The sequence below is a fragment of the Schistocerca gregaria genome, chromosome 3 (assembly GCF_023897955.1).
Source record: "Schistocerca gregaria isolate iqSchGreg1 chromosome 3, iqSchGreg1.2, whole genome shotgun sequence".
Taxonomy (NCBI): domain Eukaryota; kingdom Metazoa; phylum Arthropoda; class Insecta; order Orthoptera; family Acrididae; genus Schistocerca; species Schistocerca gregaria.
In genome coordinates, this window is record NC_064922.1 from 730,371,618 (window position 1) to 730,392,937 (window position 21,320).

Genomic DNA, 21,320 nt, shown 5'->3' on the forward strand with positions numbered 1-21,320 from the left:
TATCTAGTTAACTGCAAGCGCAGCTGCCAAATACTTGGTGCAAATCTAGATGCATGCCACAACTGTTTTACTGTACAACAATGAAAGACTGCAACTACAAAGGAGATTCTCTCTACAATTACGCGCTAGCAATAAACTTAAGCTACACTAATTACACAAACTACAAGAAAAAATCAGAAGATTCCAGTGAGGTATCCTTGGCTACGGGTCGACATATGAAACGTCCCCTTAGAAAAATTATACAAAACTGTGCTTAAACTGACACACAATATTTTTAGCGCAACGGATTCTGACTTTCAATAATCCCTATAAAAGAATGGCCCTGACCAATATTAAATTATACCTTTCACAAATTACTTACCTCACAAAAATCTTCGTTACTCACGCTACTGCAATACAGCGAGCGCCACTACTGCCAGCTAAGTAAAAGATTCAAACTACTCAAGGCAACAACTACTGATAGGCATAGTTAGAAAATGAAAGATTTTGATAGAGAACAAACAATGTATTTACCTTAATATTGTTCGAAAGTCATTATATATATCAGTTCATGACATCCAGTCTTACAAATTTCAAAACTCCGCCATTTCTCTCTCCACATCCACCACTGCTGGCGGCTCACCTCCAACTGCGCAACGCTGCACGCTGTTAACAGCCAACTGCCCAACACTACAATGGCAGACAACAATGCAAACTAGCCACAGACTGCACACAACACAGCCAGTGATTTCCATACAGAGCGCTACATGGTATTACCATTAAAAAAAACTTAAACAGCCTACTTACATAGCCCCCATGCTCCCTACAAAAAAAGTTTACAAATTGTTTTGCAAATTAGCAAAGCAAATGCAGTATTGCAACTAACATAATGCAATGCACAGCAAACAAGAAAAATAAATCAGTAGTAAAACTAGCTTAACAGAGTGATACAAAGCGAAGTTTAGTAGCACTATGCCTGGCAAACAGCAGCAGCAAATGCAATAACTTATATCTAAACAGGACAAAGCTCAAGCAAAAAAAATATTACACTAAAGATGGCCATGTCTAATACCTATGTCACATCTTAACAATAGGGTAATGCATCACAATTTATTCTACAAAAGTAATTACCAAGTACTTGAAAATAAAATTCTGTATGCAATTCCTGTGAAGGGAAATGTCTTTTTGTGCTCCTTCGTTTTTTTGAAGTACATCATAAAGTTATTCTTTACTGGGTCTGTAGTCATAAAATATTTATATTAGTACATCTATAAAATTTTATTTTAACCAATGTTGCAGGGCAGCTAGAAACTAGATATTAAATGAATTGAGCAATCTCTCAACTAGAAAGACAATAGATGTAAAAATGTTTCTCATCATTTCATTAGGCATTTTAGTAAATATCATAACTTAAGAGCTCCAAACTGTAATCATATATTTTCAAGTTTGAGCGTGTCGTATTTGCGATCCTTTCTACAAAGAAATGTCAATAGCGATGATAATGGCCTCTTTTTTCCACCTGTGCCTCTGAAAGGCACACACTAATGGCTTTTTTCCAGGCGACTGTCGCGCAGCTGGGTGCCCACGACGCATTACGTGAAGATGGTCACTTAACTTTCTCACTGAAATATTTAAGACACCAGTTTGCACTACAGTGACAGTCTCATATAAAAGATTTCACAGGTCGAGAATCTGCGTTACAAATGCGTAGAAACAAAATCCTATAAATATAACAGTGTCCAAAACTTTTCGTCGGCGTTGTGATACATTTACGCATATACATACATTTCATGATTATGAAAATACGATTCTTGGTTTCCAACATCCTTTTCCACAAATCAGAGTCCCTAACCACTACTCATTATTCCTTACCTTATTATACATATACATATTCATCGACACTCCTTCAATATTTCATCATAAGAAATACATAGCATAATCAAATTCCTCATATACGGTAGCATCATCTTATTGATCATAAACATACCTCATCAGCATAATAGACATGGTCGTCGTAATAATATCATAACGTCTCAGTCAATTCTCAAAAACGTTGTAGCTTCCTCCAATAATTTCAAAACGCAAAAAAAAATCTCTGCTCATTTCAATAGTGTCATCTACATCAAACGTACTTTAAAAATTTTGATCACATACCAAATACATCATTCAAACCTCTCATAGTATCACAATGGTTCCAAGAAAATATGAACATTTCACAAAGTACAGAGAAAATACAATTTCATAAGTGTGAAGTTATCCAACTGTGTAATTACGTAAACTTCTGTCACTGATGTAGTAAAATAAATATTTGTCTCTCTTAGTTTAATGGTCAGATAGCTGTGTAATTCTGTGTTAGAGAAATATGGTACCGATGTGTAAAAATGTATAAGCAAATACCAAATTAGCTAGAGCTGCTTGTGCGTGCCACACACATGGTACACAAAGTAAGCGTGCACCTCCCTGAGGATTAATGTAACCATACCCGCAGGTTTTACGGACTACAGCAGTGGAATGAAATATATCACGGAAAACTTTCCTTGTAATTGAAAAATCTTGAAAAATAAATGGTTTAAGTACAAAATTAATCACGCAAATGCGTGTCCTGTAGCGCCAAATGTGCGTCTCGCTGTAAGATAATTCTGTGGAAGTGTCATAGTTATCTTCCTCTGTAAGCAAGGTTCTCAATGTACTCACCTCATCATAAACGAAAGTGAAATGCTTTGCATATAGATGTCTTAGTTATTATGCTTATTACCGTGATGAAGAAAGTACTGTGCTGTAAGGTATTGTTGCGCTACGGAAAAGGCTGTCTCATCGTAGCTATACCACAAAAGTTACTCTTAAAACATGTTTTACTTTCCAGAATAATTCAGAGAAACTGTGCAGATATAAAACAGATACACCGCAAAAGCTACATTGTAAATTGTCACTCATTAGTAGCGTCGTGATAAAATCGTGTAGTTGTCACATAAACTAACCACTGTGTCATCTGATATCTCACAGAAAGTACTTTAAATCCAGAATGTATTTTCAAGTAAACCAAAAAGTTGCATTAAAATCTCATTAGCAGTATCAGTATATGTTCTAAGCATGTAAGTGTTATAGTCGTTACGTAATCGTGCAACTAACAAGCAAGAATGTACACTCACATTAACAATGTGACGTCTGTTCACTATAACAATGCATTCGTAATTTCTGTTTAAATAAGTTCTCTTGGTTCTAGACTGAATATTTAACTTCAAACATTGTTGCATGTTAACAGTTTCTTAAGTCTGACAAAGCATACTAGAAATGTGAAGTGAAAAGTTTTATGGCGAAGACAAAGTTAAAAAGCAGATTATCTTACAATAAACGGCTTTACACGTGAAATGTTGTGTAAACTTTTACTCCTTCTAGTACGCAGAGTTACAACTTCAACGCAAGTATCATGTGGTATACGTCAGATTCTGGAAAGTCCATTGTAAACTAGAAAGAATTTGTGACTCAAGTGTTTCTGCTTATGTGACAATGAATGAGCTTTAATGAGAAATTTCTGACCAATATATAATTTCTTTGCATTTGCTTTATCGTGTAGTTTTCTCCTTTTGTCTGCTGCAGAATTTATATTTTTAATAGCCAAATGAATTATGTCTTTGTGTCGAAGTTTACGTGTATTCGGAAAAGGCACAAGCTCTCTGATTCTGTTCGATGGTTCTTCATTCTTCAGTACAAGAGTAGGTAGTAAAGCAGTGGAGTCAGGAGGCAGTTCATTCAGCACATTTTGAAATAAATGTGAATATCTGTCCCAATGCGCTTCTGTGACAATAAAGTCTGCAAAGCGTATTGATTTCTTTCATAATCCGTTCAGACTGGTTACAATGTGGTGAGTACAATGAAATAAAAACAGGTTTGATTTTATGATTCCAAAGCATGCGTGACCAAACAGCAGATCTGAATTGCGGTCCGTTATCTGAAATGACTTTAGCAACGTGGCCAACTTCACCTAAGAAATTTTTAACAAAGGCGTTGGATACAGACCGTCCAGTGGCTTTACGTAATGTAGTGAAGGAAACAAATTTTGAAGTAAGTTCAACAGCGACTAGAACGTACGAAAATCCATTCGATGTTCTGACAAGCGGTCCCAAGAGATCAACAGCAACAGATTCTTTTAATTTAGAAGGAATGATAGGAAACAACCGAGCACGATGTGAGATAGTGGTTTCGCCTTTTGACAAAGTTTACAAATAGACAAGACTCTTCGAATTCTCTTTTCCATATTGTTAAAATAACAAGTCATTCGAAGCATGTGAGAACATTTTCGTGCACCAAAATGTGCATAGCTGAAATGAATGTACCAAACGAGCTTATTAACAAAACCGTCAGGATTGCAAAGTACCCATAGCTTGTCATCAACAGTGCAGCGTTTGAACAGTATGTTGTTTCTAACCAGATAATAATGCCGAATCTGTGTGTGTGTCTTTTCATGCCATTTACTTTTGATGTCTTTCCAAATCGGATCTTTATCTTGTTCATGAGCAATGTCCTTTAAAGATGTGGGGTTGAAGTTTACAAAGGCGACTTTCTGAATGAAAAATACTGAAATTTTTCTCGAGGTTGCCTTCTGTGTTACCTTTCTCAAGTCCAGCCGGTGCGCGTGAATGTGCGTCCGCAACAATGTTTTCCTTGTCGGGAATGTAGACTATTGTGAAGTGGAATTATTGCAGAAACAATGCCCAATGTTTTAACATTACATGATTTAATTTTGATGACATAAGAAATTGTAATGAACGATGATCATTGTATACCTTTACGTGCTTACCAGAAAGAAAGAAACGGAATTTGTTAAATGCCCATACGATAGGTAAAGCTTCTAATTCAGTAACGGAATAATTTTTTTCAGATTTTGTTAGCACTCGGCTAGAAAAAGCAATGGTTTTTTGAACAGTGGTGTCATTTTCTGTGGCTTCTTGAAATAAATGGGCACCAAGACAGACTTTAGAAGAATCCCTGCTAAGGAAGAATTCTTGTGACAGATCTGGATGAGCCAGTATTGAATTCCAACTGTGCTTGTTCGTCCCAGTTCTAAATAGTATTTTTTCCAGTGAGAGAACAAAGTTTTGGTGTAACTAGAATTTGCATATTCAGAAAACGACGGTAAAAATTTACGAGACCTAGAAAACTGTGGACTCGTCTTTTTGTAGATGGAACTGGAATGGCTCTGATTGCTTCTAACTTTCAGGATCCGGCTGAATGCCTTCAGAAGAAATAATGTGTCCCAAAAACTTCACCTTTGTCCTACCGAATTCAGACTTTTCCAAGTTAATTGTAATTCCAGATTCTGCAAAAATATGTAACACGCTGTTGAGGATGCGATTATGTTCTTCGCACGAGGCTTCTGCTATCTCAATGTCGTCCACATATAAGGTGATGTGACGTTTTAAGGACTCAGGTAATATGGAATTCAGCCCGCGAATGAACGCTGCCGAAGAAATCCTCAAACCAAAAGGAAGTTTCCGAAATTGATAACAAACGCCGAAACAAAGGAATGCTGTGTATTTTCTACATTCTGGGTGAAGTTCGATCTGATAAAAGCTGGATCTGAGATCAACAGAAGACAACACTTTTACACCATTAAAATTTTGAACAAGTTCTTCCGACGTTTGCGGCCTGTCTGTTTCAAGAATGATGATAGTATTGATATGTCTCCAATCTAAGACAAGCCTGATCGATCCATTTGTCTTCTCAACAACACGTAATGGATTTTTGTATGAGCTTACTGCAGGCTCAATAATGCCCTCGTCAAGCATAGATTGTATTTCTGTTCTAACACGGTCTCTATAATGTGCCGGAATTACGTATGGTCTAACACACAATTTAGTATGCTCACGAACACGAAATTGATATTGAAAGCCCTTGATTGTTTCTGTTTTGTGAGTAAAAACTGTGGAATATACTTGCAAAATCTCAAAAAGGTCCTGACTATCAGTGTCATTACAATTCTCCATTGTTTGAATTTTATTTTGAATTACTTGCAGAGTGATTGCTAGTGTCAAGCTCCGTCGAAAATTCCGAACTCTTGTTTAACAGGATGTAAAGCCGATTATTTTCTTCGTCATGGTTTGAGAGCCAATCTTCAAATTTCAAAGCTATTGACTTACCTACCTTCTCTAAACTTATCTCAGCATCGTGAAAGTTTAAGATTGCTTTGTATTCATTCAAAAAGTCTACTCCAAATATAATTTCCTTCGACAATAATGGAACAATAAGAAAGTTCATAGAGAAGCTGTCGCTTTGACAAAATAATTCTAAGTTGGTTTGTTGGCGTAAATCTACACTTTTTCCAAAGATTGCATATTGTAATTTAATCTTACGTAACGGAAGTGTAGGGCAATCGTTCGATTTGTTGCATTTGCTAAAGGTTGTATCACTAATTACTGAAATAGGACTGACAGAGTGAAGTACTGCCGTAAATTGTACGTCATTTACTGTAATGTGAATCACAGGATATGCAATGTTATGTTTTACATCGTGTTTCTGGAGTAAGATGTCCCTAATGTCTTCTATTTTTACGTAATTACTAGCTACGGCAGCTGCGTCGTCAGTTTCGTAAGTACTTTTTGTGGCTGCCAGCGGTATGAGTCATTGCCTATTGTCTCTTTGTTGGCCCGCGTCGTTATTCGGATTTGGAGACCTAACTACTACAAATTCACCTTGTCGAGAGCGCCCTGCCCTGTTTGAATTTCGCCAGTTCTGATGCAATTCTGGTCTGTCGTTACCATTATATCTTCTGTCGTCATGACAGTAGATTCCATAGTTTCTTTCTTGTCGGTCATGTGGTGGAGAATTTCTTCTGGAATCGTAACTTCGCGCTGGACCGTTACGTCTAAAGTTATTCTGTCTCCCTTGATAACAATTATTTTGTTTCCCATATTGTCTGTTTCTCTGATTGTCTCTGTGATAGTCACTACTGCGGAGAGGTGATGATCTTTCCCTGTAATTATTACTACTCTGCCAACGGTTATCACACGGGTGGTGTCTGTTTTGGTCAAGATTTGTGTTGTGAGAATAGCCTTGTTGTGTCCAGTTATTATTTCTTTCATCGCGGAATTGCGACGGATGTGACCTGTAATTGTTGTATTCCTGTTTTTGCGTTTCGCAATTGTCAGTGTCAATTTCTAATTCTTGTAAGAGTTCCTGAAAAGTTTCAATGTCCTCTTTGCAACGTCCTGCCAAAATAATATGTCGTAAATGTTCAGGTAATTTGATTAAGCAAATGCGGATGAGTTCTGAGGGGCTGTACGGGTTAGACAGGTACTGATTCTTGTGCAACATGTCTTCACAATATTTCACAAGACTGGAGAGTTCAGATTGTTCGAAATGTTTCAATGATGCTATGTTTTATTCGGTCTTGTGTAGCTTGAAACCAATATGCTGAGAGGAAGGCATGATAATTCTCTTTCACTGTGGCAATCGTGAATGACCGATGGCATTCTTACAGCTGGTTCATTCTCTAAATAGCCACACATAAATTCTAATATGTGCTATGATGACCAGTTGGGAGGAAAACAATGAATCGATGAAGCCACGCTTGTGGATGAATGTCGTTGACGGAATTCTTAAATGTTTTGAATTTACGTGTAATAATAAACGGTTTATAGTCAAAATCATCATGTCGGCGAGTCGCATGTCGGTCATTGTTACATCGTTTCAGCGGTTCCATCTCAAAATTCAATGCGCCTTGCCAATTTCTTTCATAATTTCCGAGGTGTCTTGTGTTATTATTTTGTGGTTGTTCCGTATTTCTATGTCTCTCTTCCCGTACTGGAGCGCGAGTGTCCTCTGAAACATGTAATTCTTGTAATACTTGTGCCAACTAATCTTGTACTTCCCAAATTTGTCCTTTGTACTGTGTATTGATTTGATTTTGATTTTGTTTGAATTTTCTAAGTTGTTCATACTCTCCAGTGTCAGTGAAGGCTACAGGTCTTGTGTCTTTAAGATCATCAATTACCTTTGTAGATAAATTATTTAGCTGATCCGAAAGTTCGACTACTTTCTCTGATAATGAACTAATTTCCTCTATGTGTCTTTCTGAACCAATGTTCAGAGTATCTATTGTGTCCTTTAAGTTTTCATGAGTTTTTGCAAGTTGTGTAACCGAATCGGTAGATGCAACTGAGTTAATTTTAGCTTGCAAGGTCTCATGATTTTCATGAACAATAGTTTGCAGTTCTTTTATGGCTGCTTCGTGATTCTGTAATGCATTTTCATGCCGCGAAAAAATAGGGTGAAAATGCTTACAAATTTGTGTTTTTACGTCGTTACAGACTTTTTTACATTTCGATTCAATGTTATGTAACTCAGTAGTTGAATCTTCACGTGTTTGTTCAAGCGTGGTGTCTAACTTCCGAAGATTTTGTTCCATTGTGTCTAACTTTTGAGGATTTTGCTCCATTATGTCTAACTTTGAAGCTTTTGCTGTGTTTTTCTCTGATTTTGTTCCATTGTGTCTACCTTTTGAAGCTGTTGTCTCATTTGTTGCATTAATTGTAATAACAATGGACTGGTGTCTCAAACATGTTCCTCTGTGCTTTTCGGCAGTGAATTTGCACCAGGAACATTCACATTCTGACAAGTGGAAAATGTGTCTTGACTCATTTGAGAAAACGGTGAGACCCAAAACCTGAGTCTACAGTATTTGCAATATTGTGTTCTGTCATTCCCGATTCCTGAGGCGAGCTGTTGCCGACCGATAATGCTTCTCTGGTCACTACCTGTTTCACTGTCTACACCATTATTTGACGCCCGCTCCATTTCACTATGCACAGTTACCAAATTACTACTTTGAATGTCTGTTAATTCATTACAGGTGCTGGTAAGCTACGCTCGTCGTCACTATAATTTCTCAGTTTACTTTGGTACCTAGTGTTACGTTTTTCACACGCCATTATTGTCACAATATTTCACACGATAACACAGAAAAGCACAATTTGAAGAGCATAAATAAGAGAACACATTAACATAGCGCATAAAATAATATCTAGTTAACTGCAAGCGCAGCTGCCAAATACTTGGTGCAAATCTAGATGCATGCCACAACTGTTTTACTGTACAACAATGAAAGACTGCAACTACAAAGGAGATTCTCTCTACAATTACGCGCTAGCAATAAACTTAAGCTACACTAATTACACAAACTACAAGAAAAAATCAGAAGATTCCAGTGAGGTATCCTTGGCTACGGGTCGACATATGAAACGTCCCCTTAGAAAAATTATACAAAACTGTGCTTAAACTGACACACAATATTTTTAGCGCAACGGATTCTGACTTTCAATAATCCCTATAAAAGAATGGCCCTGACCAATATTAAATTATACCTTTCACAAATTACTTACCTCACAAAAATCTTCGTTACTCACGCTACTGCAATACAGCGAGCGCCACTACTGCCAGCTAAGTAAAAGATTCAAACTACTCAAGGCAACAACTACTGATAGGCATAGTTAGAAAATGAAAGATTTTGATAGAGAACAAACAATGTATTTACCTTAATATTGTTCGAAAGTCATTATATATATCAGTTCATGACATCCAGTCTTACAAATTTCAAAACTCCGCCATTTCTCTCTCCACATCCACCACTGCTGGCGGCTCACCTCCAACTGCGCAACGCTGCACGCTGTTAACAGCCAACTGCCCAACACTACAATGGCAGACAACAATGCAAACTAGCCACAGACTGCACACAACACAGCCAGTGATTTCCATACAGAGCGCTACATGGTATTACCATTAAAAAAAACTTAAACAGCCTACTTACATAGCCCCCATGCTCCCTACAAAAAAAGTTTACAAATTGTTTTGCAAATTAGCAAAGCAAATGCAGTATTGCAACTAACATAATGCAATGCACAGCAAACAAGAAAAATAAATCAGTAGTAAAACTAGCTTAACAGAGTGATACAAAGCGAAGTTTAGTAGCACTATGCCTGGCAAACAGCAGCAGCAAATGCAATAACTTATATCTAAACAGGACAAAGCTCAAGCAAAAAAAATATTACACTAAAGATGGCCATGTCTAATACCTATGTCACATCTTAACAATAGGGTAATGCATCACAATTTATTCTACAAAAGTAATTACCAAGTACTTGAAAATAAAATTCTGTATGCAATTCCTGTGAAGGGAAATGTCTTTTTGTGCTCCTTCGTTTTTTTGAAGTACATCATAAAGTTATTCTTTACTGGGTCTGTAGTCATAAAATATTTATATTAGTACATCTATAAAATTTTATTTTAACCAATGTTGCAGGGCAGCTAGAAACTAGATATTAAATGAATTGAGCAATCTCTCAACTAGAAAGACAATAGATGTAAAAATGTTTCTCATCATTTCATTAGGCATTTTAGTAAATATCATAACTTAAGAGCTCCAAACTGTAATCATATATTTTCAAGTTTGAGCGTGTCGTATTTGCGATCCTTTCTACAAAGAAATGTCAATAGCGATGATAATGGCCTCTTTTTTCCACCTGTGCCTCTGAAAGGCACACACTAATGGCTTTTTTCCAGGCGACTGTCGCGCAGCTGGGTGCCCACGACGCATTACGTGAAGATGGTCACTTAACTTTCTCACTGAAATATTTAAGACACCAGTTTGCACTACAGTGACAGTCTCATATAAAAGATTTCACAGGTCGAGAATCTGCGTTACAAATGCGTAGAAACAAAATCCTATAAATATAACAGTGTCCAAAACTTTTCGTCGGCGTTGTGATACATTTACGCATATACATACATTTCATGATTATGAAAATACGATTCTTGGTTTCCAACATCCTTTTCCACAAATCAGAGTCCCTAACCACTACTCATTATTCCTTACCTTATTATACATATACATATTCATCGACACTCCTTCAATATTTCATCATAAGAAATACATAGCATAATCAAATTCCTCATATACGGTAGCATCATCTTATTGATCATAAACATACCTCATCAGCATAATAGACATGGTCGTCGTAATAATATCATAACGTCTCAGTCAATTCTCAAAAACGTTGTAGCTTCCTCCAATAATTTCAAAACGCAAAAAAAAATCTCTGCTCATTTCAATAGTGTCATCTACATCAAACGTACTTTAAAAATTTTGATCACATACCAAATACATCATTCAAACCTCTCATAGTATCACAATGGTTCCAAGAAAATATGAACATTTCACAAAGTACAGAGAAAATACAATTTCATAAGTGTGAAGTTATCCAACTGTGTAATTACGTAAACTTCTGTCACTGATGTAGTAAAATAAATATTTGTCTCTCTTAGTTTAATGGTCAGATAGCTGTGTAATTCTGTGTTAGAGAAATATGGTACCGATGTGTAAAAATGTATAAGCAAATACCAAATTAGCTAGAGCTGCTTGTGCGTGCCACACACATGGTACACAAAGTAAGCGTGCACCTCCCTGAGGATTAATGTAACCATACCCGCAGGTTTTACGGACTACAGCAGTGGAATGAAATATATCACGGAAAACTTTCCTTGTAATTGAAAAATCTTGAAAAATAAATGGTTTAAGTACAAAATTAATCACGCAAATGCGTGTCCTGTAGCGCCAAATGTGCGTCTCGCTGTAAGATAATTCTGTGGAAGTGTCATAGTTATCTTCCTCTGTAAGCAAGGTTCTCAATGTACTCACCTCATCATAAACGAAAGTGAAATGCTTTGCATATAGATGTCTTAGTTATTATGCTTATTACCGTGATGAAGAAAGTACTGTGCTGTAAGGTATTGTTGCGCTACGGAAAAGGCTGTCTCATCGTAGCTATACCACAAAAGTTACTCTTAAAACATGTTTTACTTTCCAGAATAATTCAGAGAAACTGTGCAGATATAAAACATATACACCGCAAAAGCTACATTGTAAATTGTCACTCATTAGTAGCGTCGTGATAAAATCGTGTAGTTGTCACATAAACTAACCACTGTGTCATCTGATATCTCACAGAAAGTACTTTAAATCCAGAATGTATTTTCAAGTAAACCAAAAAGTTGCATTAAAATCTCATTAGCAGTATCAGTATATGTTCTAAGCATGTAAGTGTTATAGTCGTTACGTAATCGTGCAACTAACAAGCAAGAATGTACACTCACATTAACAATGTGACGTCTGTTCACTATAACAATGCATTCGTAATTTCTGTTTAAATAAGTTCTCTTGGTTCTAGACTGAATATTTAACTTCAAACATTGTTGCATGTTAACAGTTTCTTAAGTCTGACAAAGCATACTAGAAATGTGAAGTGAAAAGTTTTATGGCGAAGACAAAGTTAAAAAGCAGATTATCTTACAATAAACGGCTTTACACGTGAAATGTTGTGTAAACTTTTACTCCTTCTAGTACGCAGAGTTACAACTTCAACGCAAGTATCATGTGGTATACGTCAGATTCTGGAAAGTCCATTGTAAACTAGAAAGAATTTGTGACTCAAGTGTTTCTGCTTATGTGACAATGAATGAGCTTTAATGAGAAATTTCTGACCAATATATAATTTCTTTGCATTTGCTTTATCGTGTAGTTTTCTCCTTTTGTCTGCTGCAGAATTTATATTTTTAATAGCCAAATGAATTATGTCTTTGTGTCGAAGTTTACGTGTATTCGGAAAAGGCACAAGCTCTCTGATTCTGTTCGATGGTTCTTCATTCTTCAGTACAAGAGTAGGTAGTAAAGCAGTGGAGTCAGGAGGCAGTTCATTCAGCACATTTTGAAATAAATGTGAATATCTGTCCCAATGCGCTTCTGTGACAATAAAGTCTGCAAAGCGTATTGATTTCTTTCATAATCCGTTCAGACTGGTTACAATGTGGTGAGTACAATGAAATAAAAACAGGTTTGATTTTATGATTCCAAAGCATGCGTGACCAAACAGCAGATCTGAATTGCGGTCCGTTATCTGAAATGACTTTAGCAACGTGGCCAACTTCACCTAAGAAATTTTTAACAAAGGCGTTGGATACAGACCGTCCAGTGGCTTTACGTAATGTAGTGAAGGAAACAAATTTTGAAGTAAGTTCAACAGCGACTAGAACGTACGAAAATCCATTCGATGTTCTGACAAGCGGTCCCAAGAGATCAACAGCAACAGATTCTTTTAATTTAGAAGGAATGATAGGAAACAACCGAGCACGATGTGAGATAGTGGTTTCGCCTTTTGACAAAGTTTACAAATAGACAAGACTCTTCGAATTCTCTTTTCCATATTGTTAAAATAACAAGTCATTCGAAGCATGTGAGAACATTTTCGTGCACCAAAATGTGCACAGCTGAAATGAATGTACCAAACGAGCTTATTAACAAAACCGTCAGGATTGCAAAGTACCCATAGCTTGTCATCAACAGTGCAGCGTTTGAACAGTATGTTGTTTCTAACCAGATAATAATGCCGAATCTGTGTGTGTGTCTTTTCATGCCATTTACTTTTGATGTCTTTCCAAATCGGATCTTTATCTTGTTCATGAGCAATGTCCTTTAAAGATGTGGGGTTGAAGTTTACAAAGGCGACTTTCTGAATGAAAAATACTGAAATTTTTCTCGAGGTTGCCTTCTGTGTTACCTTTCTCAAGTCCAGCCGGTGCGCGTGAATGTGCGTCCGCAACAATGTTTTCCTTGTCGGGAATGTAGACTATTGTGAAGTGGAATTATTGCAGAAACAATGCCCAATGTTTTAACATTACATGATTTAATTTTGATGACATAAGAAATTGTAATGAACGATGATCATTGTATACCTTTACGTGCTTACCAGAAAGAAAGAAACGGAATTTGTTAAATGCCCATACGATAGGTAAAGCTTCTAATTCAGTAACGGAATAATTTTTTTCAGATTTTGTTAGCACTCGGCTAGAAAAAGCAATGGTTTTTTGAACAGTGGTGTCATTTTCTGTGGCTTCTTGAAATAAATGGGCACCAAGACAGACTTTAGAAGAATCCCTGCTAAGGAAGAATTCTTGTGACAGATCTGGATGAGCCAGTATTGAATTCCAACTGTGCTTGTTCGTCCCAGTTCTAAATAGTATTTTTTCCAGTGAGAGAACAAAGTTTTGGTGTAACTAGAATTTGCATATTCAGAAAACGACGGTAAAAATTTACGAGACCTAGAAAACTGTGGACTCGTCTTTTTGTAGATGGAACTGGAATGGCTCTGATTGCTTCTAACTTTCAGGATCCGGCTGAATGCCTTCAGAAGAAATAATGTGTCCCAAAAACTTCACCTTTGTCCTACCGAATTCAGACTTTTCCAAGTTAATTGTAATTCCAGATTCTGCAAAAATATGTAACACGCTGTTGAGGATGCGATTATGTTCTTCGCACGAGGCTTCTGCTATCTCAATGTCGTCCACATATAAGGTGATGTGACGTTTTAAGGACTCAGGTAATATGGAATTCAGCCCGCGAATGAACGCTGCCGAAGAAATCCTCAAACCAAAAGGAAGTTTCCGAAATTGATAACAAACGCCGAAACAAAGGAATGCTGTGTATTTTCTACATTCTGGGTGAAGTTCGATCTGATAAAAGCTGGATCTGAGATCAACAGAAGACAACACTTTTACACCATTAAAATTTTGAACAAGTTCTTCCGACGTTTGCGGCCTGTCTGTTTCAAGAATGATGATAGTATTGATATGTCTCCAATCTAAGACAAGCCTGATCGATCCATTTGTCTTCTCAACAACACGTAATGGATTTTTGTATGAGCTTACTGCAGGCTCAATAATGCCCTCGTCAAGCATAGATTGTATTTCTGTTCTAACACGGTCTCTATAATGTGCCGGAATTACGTATGGTCTAACACACAATTTAGTATGCTCACGAACACGAAATTGATATTGAAAGCCCTTGATTGTTTCTGTTTTGTGAGTAAAAACTGTGGAATATACTTGCAAAATCTCAAAAAGGTCCTGACTATCAGTGTCATTACAATTCTCCATTGTTTGAATTTTATTTTGAATTACTTGCAGAGTGATTGCTAGTGTCAAGCTCCGTCGAAAATTCCGAACTCTTGTTTAACAGGATGTAAAGCCGATTATTTTCTTCGTCATGGTTTGAGAGCCAATCTTCAAATTTCAAAGCTATTGACTTACCTACCTTCTCTAAACTTATCTCAGCATCGTGAAAGTTTAAGATTGCTTTGTATTCATTCAAAAAGTCTACTCCAAATATAATTTCCTTCGACAATAATGGAACAATAAGAAAGTTCATAGAGAAGCTGTCGCTTTGACAAAATAATTCTAAGTTGGTTTGTTGGCGTAAATCTACACTTTTTCCAAAAAATTGCATATTGTAATTTAATCTTACGTAACGGAAGTGTAGGGCAATCGTTCGATTTGTTGCATTTGCTAAAGGTTGTATCACTAATTACTGAAATAGGACTGACAGAGTGAAGTACTGCCGTAAATTGTACGTCATTTACTGTAATGTGAATCACAGGATATGCAATGTTATGTTTTACATCGTGTTTCTGGAGTAAGATGTCCCTAATGTCTTCCATTTTTACGTAATTACTAGCTACGGCAGCTGCGTCGTCAGTTTCGTAAGTACTTTTTGTGGCTGCCAGCGGTATGAGTCATTGCCTATTGTCTCTTTGTTGGCCCGCGTCGTTATTCGGATTTGGAGACCTAACTACTACAAATTCACCTTGTCGAGAGCGCCCTGCCCTGTTTGAATTTCGCCAGTTCTGATGCAATTCTGGTCTGTCGTTACCATTATATCTTCTGTCGTCATGACAGTAGATTCCATAGTTTCTTTCTTGTCGGTCATGTGGTGGAGAATTTCTTCCGGAATCGTAACTTCGCGCTGGACCGTTACGTCTAAAGTTATTCTGTCTCCCTTGATAACAATTATTTTGTTTCCCATATTGTCTGTTTCTCTGATTGTCTCTGTGAGGAGAGGTGATGATCTTTCCCTGTAATTATTACTACTCTGCCAACGGTTATCACACGGGTGGTGTCTGTTTTGGTCAAGATTTGTGTTGTGAGAATAGCCTTGTTGTGTCCAGTTATTATTTCTTTCATCGCGGAATTGCGACGGATGTGACCTGTAATTGTTGTATTCCTGTTTTTGCGTTTCGCAATTGTCAGTGTCAATTTCTAATTCTTGTAAGAGTTCCTGAAAAGTTTCAATGTCCTCTTTGCAACGTCCTGCCAAAATAATATGTCGTAAATGTTCAGGTAATTTGATTAAGCAAATGCGGATGAGTTCTGAGGGGCTGTACGGGTTAGACAGGTACTGATTCTTGTGCAACATGTCTTCACAATATTTCACAAGACTGGAGAGTTCAGATTGTTCGAAATGTTTCAATGATGCTATGTTTTATTCGGTCTTGTGTAGCTTGAAACCAATATGCTGAGAGGAAGGCATGATAATTCTCTTTCACTGTGGCAATCGTGAATGACCGATGGCATTCTTACAGCTGGTTCATTCTCTAAATAGCCACACATAAATTCTAATATGTGCTATAATGACCAGTTGGGAGGAAAACAATGAATCGATGAAGCCACGCTTGTGGATGAATGTCGTTGACGGAATTCTTAAATGTTTTGAATTTACGTGTAATAATAAACGGTTTATAGTCAAAATCATCATGTCGGCGAGTCGCATGTCGGTCATTGTCACATCGTTTCAGCGGTTCCATCTCAAAATTCAATGCGCCTTGCCAATTTCTTTCATAATTTCCGAGGTGTCCTGTGTTATTATTTTGTGGTTGTTCCGTATTTCTATGTCTCTCTTCCCGTACTGGAGCGCGAGTGTCCTCTGAAACATGTAATTCTTGTAATACTTGTGCCAACTAATCTTGTACTTCCCAAATTTGTCCTTTGTACTGTGTATTGATTTGATTTTGATTTTGTTTGAATTTTCTAAGTTGTTCATACTCTCCAGTGTCAGTGAAGGCTACAGGTCTTGTGTCTTTAAGATCATCAATTACCTTTGTAGGTAAATTATTTAGCTGATCCGAAAGTTCGACTACTTTCTCTGATAATGAACTAATTTCCTCTATGTGTCTTTCTGAACCAATGTTCAGAGTATCTATTGTGTCCTTTAAGTTTTCATGAGTTTTTGCAAGTTGTGTAACCGAATCGGTAGATGCAACTGAGTTAATTTTAGCTTGCAAGGTCTCATGATTTTCATGAACAATAGTTTGCAGTTCTTTTATGGCTGCTTCGTGATTCTGTAATGCATTTTCATGCCGCGAAAAAATAGGGTGAAAATGCTTACAAATTTGTGTTTTTACGTCGTTACAGACTTTTTTACATTTCGATTCAATGTTATGTAACTCAGTAGTTGAATCTTCACGTGTTTGTTCAAGCGTGGTGTCTAACTTCCGAAGATTTTGTTCCATTGTGTCTAACTTTTGAGGATTTTGCTCCATTATGTCTAACTTTGAAGCTTTTGCTGTGTTTTTCTCTGATTTTGTTCCATTGTGTCTACCTTTTGAAGCTGTTGTCTCATTTGTTGCATTAATTGTAATAACAATGGACTGGTGTCTCAAACATGTTCCTCTGTGCTTTTCGGCAGTGAATTTGCACCAGGAACATTCACATTCTGACAAGTGGAAAATGTGTCTTGACTCATTTGAGAAAACGGTGAGACCCAAAACCTGAGTCTACAGTATTTGCAATATTGTGTTCTGTCATTCCCGATTCCTGAGGCGAGCTGTTGCCGACCGATAATGCTTCTCTGGTCACTACCTGTTTCACTGTCTACACCATTATTTGACGCCCGCTCCATTTCACTATGCACAGTTACCAAATTACTACTTTGAATGTCTGTTAATTCATTACAGGTGCTGGTAAGCTACGCTCGTCGTCACTATAATTTCTCAGTTTACTTTGGTACCTAGTGTTACGTTTTTCACACGCCATTATTGTCACAATATTTCACACGATAACACAGAAAAGCACAATTTGAAGAGCATAAATAAGAGAACACATTAACATAGCGCATAAAATAATATCTAGTTAACTGCAAGCGCAGCTGCCAAATACTTGGTGCAAATCTAGATGCATGCCACAACTGTTTTACTGTACAACAATGAAAGACTGCAACTACAAAGGAGATTCTCTCTACAATTACGCGCTAGCAATAAACTTAAGCTACACTAATTACACAAACTATAAGAAAAAATCAGAAGATTCCAGTGAGGTATCCTTGGCTACGGGTCGACATATGAAACGTCCCCTTAGAAAAATTATACAAAACTGTGCTTAAACTGACACACAATATTTTTAGCGCAACGGATTCTGACTTTCAATAATCCCTATAAAAGAATGGCCCTGACCAATATTAAATTATACCTTTCACAAATTACTTACCTCACAAAAATCTTCGTTACTCACGCTACTGCAATACAGCGAGCGCCACTACTGCCAGCTAAGTAAAAGATTCAAACTACTCAAGGCAACAACTACTGATAGGCATAGTTAGAAAATGAAAGATTTTGATAGAGAGAAAACAATGTATTTATCTAAATATTGTTTAAAGGTCATATTATATATATCAGTTGATGAATCCAGTCTTACAAATTTCAAAACTCCGCCATTTCTCTCTCCACATCCACCACTGCTGGCGGCTCACCTCCAACTGCGCAACGCTGCACGCTGTTAACAGCCAACAGCCCAACACTACAATGGCAGACAACAATGCAAACTAGCCACAGACGGCACACAGCACAGCCAGTGATTTTCATACCGAGCTCTACGTGGTGTTACCATTAAAAAAACCTGACCAGCCTACTTATAAAACGAACAAACTCACCCGACTCAGAATGGACTTATACTTACGTAAGTACTACAGAAATTATTTCTATCAATTTCGTGTGAAAGTCTCACACCCTGTTGGAAAATTTGAAGGTGAAGAAAAAAAATAGATAAAAAAGACTCGAGCCTTATACCAACCCACCCTCTGTATTTTAACACGGTGCCTCTACAAACAAAACTAGGTTGTAGCGTCTTTATTTCAAGGCTTCGGATTATATCCTATAGTTTCCTATAGGTTTTAATCACTGACATGTTATTAATTTACATTTAATTATAACAAATACTATCTAGAACAACACGTTTTACTGAATCTCTTATTTGTATTTGCCCTAAAACGACTTACTCTGATAACACACAAGTTGTAACACGACAATATCTAAATACGAAAATTCTTATCCATCGATTCGTTACGTTAAATTACGTTTATTACAATAAATCGTGCCAATAACTATTTACTCTCGTGACATTCAATGTGGGCGTACATTCGTGGGTTGTAAGGTAATAACATGAACCCCACTGTTAGGTACTACTACTGAACAAGCAAGTACAATAAGCGGTTCCTTTCTGTGGGCCTCAAGATCTCTGCTTACGACGTAGGGAGCGTAATTGCTTCTCGGTTCTACTTTATGTGACATGCCACCGGAATATTCCCGAACTTGTTTCATGTTTCACTTGACGAAACTGCTTCTCATCGTGAAATGGCAGCTGGGCCAGCGAGTTGTACGGGCCCTGCAATGAATTTGTGACGTCACATTAGACGGTTTGTCCGCCACACGTCGCAAACTCTCGAATCTGTGAATTACCCACGGAAAATCAATATTTCATTGAAAAGGTACCAACCAAATGTCTTAATTTTGTCGTGTGCCACCGAGAACTTGCATTTAAACAAGCAGTAAAGAATAATTAAATTCGTCTGAAATAATTACTTGTTCCCCGCCGGAGAAAGCTGCTGGCACTCGTACACTCGTAAGACCTGCAGTGTTACGTGCTGTGACGTACGCACCACCCCTTGACTTTCTCGGGGTCCTCGAATAGCGGGCTGTGACGTCACAAAACTCGTAGAGCGGCATGTCGGTGTTAGCCTACTCGACCAGGGTGCCGACGGCTTTGGCGTCAAAACGTGGAAGATGGCGTGCTGTCCTGGAGACTGTGGTGTAATGCATAGCAGGCTGCCGCAGAGATCATCTGGTCGACAACTCGTTGTGATAGTACTGGTCTACGAAGCTCGAGCTGCGGCCTTAGCTGCCCATGCATGGAGGCCTATCTTCGGCACGTGATACTGCAATTACAGGAAGAGGAGCGGTACGTTAGCGACCTCTCCCGTCTGTGCACACCCCGCCTGGTGGCCTGCCTGAAACGCTGTTGTCGCCACCGGCCGGACTTGCCGAGGATTTCCGGAGTTCAGAGTTCTCGTAGCGTTGGTTTCATATGGGTGAAGGCGACAACCCAAATGACTTACAAGTTGTGCGGGATGGGGTCTGCGCCTGATGTCTAGGGCAACACGGCACTGAGCAGGTTTGGTCCCTATCGCTGAGTGCGAGCGCACTCTTGAAGCGCAAACTTCTGTCAAGCCTGGTTAAAACACATGACACATTCTAAAACGACCAGGAACACTTTACACCAGCATTCTATTTATTCACTGTTATTTCAAAAATGGTTCAAATGGCTCTGAGCACTATGGGACTTAACATCTGAGGTCATCAGTCGTTTAGAACTTAGAACTACTTAAACCTAACTAACCTAAGGACATCACACACATCCATACATCAGGCAGGATTCGAACCTGCGACCGTAGCGGTTTCATTAACTTTAATCTCATAGGTCATGTCGTGCGCTGTAAGTATGACATGGTGTCAGGACATAAAACGCATAAACCGTAAAATTACATCGTTAAAAGTAATGCAGTTTCACTTATAAATAAAGAGTAACTGAAAGTGACACAAAAATGCTGCACATGATGAGCACTTGATTTGTAGCGTTTTGGTTCATATTCTTACAACGCAACACAGCAGCGAATCTACACGGCATGCATCTGACAAGTCCACGGTATGTTTCCAAAGGTGTGTAGTAACATTTCTCTACGCACACGTCACGCAATTTCTGAAAATTCCTGGAGGATTTTGGGTGCGGATCTGGCCCCCAATAACGTTCCACACGTGTTCCATAGCGTTCAGAGCAGCTGAACTCGATGGCCTAGACATCAACGTGACTTCGCTCTCACTCTCTTCAAATCTCTGTGGCACGAATGTGGCCTTGTTACAAGGACACTCATCCTGCCGGAAGCTATCATTGCTGTCAGTGTATACATCATGCATGAAAGGACCCAAGTGTCACCACAATGATCACATACCCTACAGCTGATATCGTGTATACTATACCCACCAAGCCGCATCTGTGGCGCAGTGAGTTTTGGATGAAGACGTACCCTGACGCGGCTATCGCACTGATGTATCAGGTAAAGTGTTTCATAGGACCAGATGACACGTTTCCATTGATCCACGGTCCAACGTCGATGACTCCGTTGCCACTGCAATCGT